Here is a 272-nt window from a genome sequence, read left to right as displayed (position 1 = left end):
ACAGAAGTAATGCATTACAAAATCTGAGGTGATGGTCCTGACACCCACATATCTTTAAAATAATGCAAAATCAAATAATCAATTTCTTACCCTTCTGTATTACTATGTGCAAGTGAGGTGAGCACAGCATCAAGCGCATTAAACAGTGAGCGGGCATTGGTCTGCGTGAAGCACATTGGTGGCGTAATACAAATCACATTACGGCCTGGACCTTGCACTTGCACCAAGATGTGGTGCTCCTCTTTTAACCTGTAAAACATACAAAATTACAA

General features: G+C 40.4%; 1 pseudogene; it reads right to left on the bottom strand.

The window, feature by feature from the left end:
- LOC119592441 overlaps positions 1-272 on the bottom strand; it is a 103,182-nt pseudogene that overhangs the window by 485 nt on the left and 102,425 nt on the right.

The sequence above is a fragment of the Penaeus monodon genome, chromosome 30, assembly GCF_015228065.2.
Source record: "Penaeus monodon isolate SGIC_2016 chromosome 30, NSTDA_Pmon_1, whole genome shotgun sequence".
NCBI lineage: Eukaryota > Metazoa > Arthropoda > Malacostraca > Decapoda > Penaeidae > Penaeus > Penaeus monodon.
The sequence above is the reverse complement of the archived record's forward strand: the minus strand, read 5'-3'. Positions and strand labels throughout refer to the sequence as shown.